Consider the following 343-nt stretch of genomic DNA (forward strand, 5'->3'; position numbering starts at 1 on the left):
ATATTATATTTATATTATTATATTGATTATTGTAGTTTTAAATGTCAGAGACGTTCAGAATGATGAATCTGTGTCCGTCCGTAGACTTTATAGATTTATATCATCTGCTGTGAGCTGGTGAATGTGCAGGTATGAGGAGGAAGAGGAAGAGGAGCGTCCGTTGGCCCTCAGACAAACAGTCGTCCTGTTGTCCCGTCGCTGTTTGAGGTTATGTAACGGAGAGAAGAAAGGAGGCAGCGTCGGTCATGTGAACGCTAATGAGAGCGAAGCTGGCAGAGTCAGACCTCCATCAGAGGGTTTTATAATCAGTGCTCCAAACCTGAACCAGGACTCTGAACCAGGA

Source organism: Morone saxatilis, unplaced genomic scaffold, assembly GCF_004916995.1.
Source record: "Morone saxatilis isolate NCDOM2014 unplaced genomic scaffold, NCSU_SB_2.0 Contig22, whole genome shotgun sequence".
NCBI classification, from domain to species: domain Eukaryota; kingdom Metazoa; phylum Chordata; class Actinopteri; family Moronidae; genus Morone; species Morone saxatilis.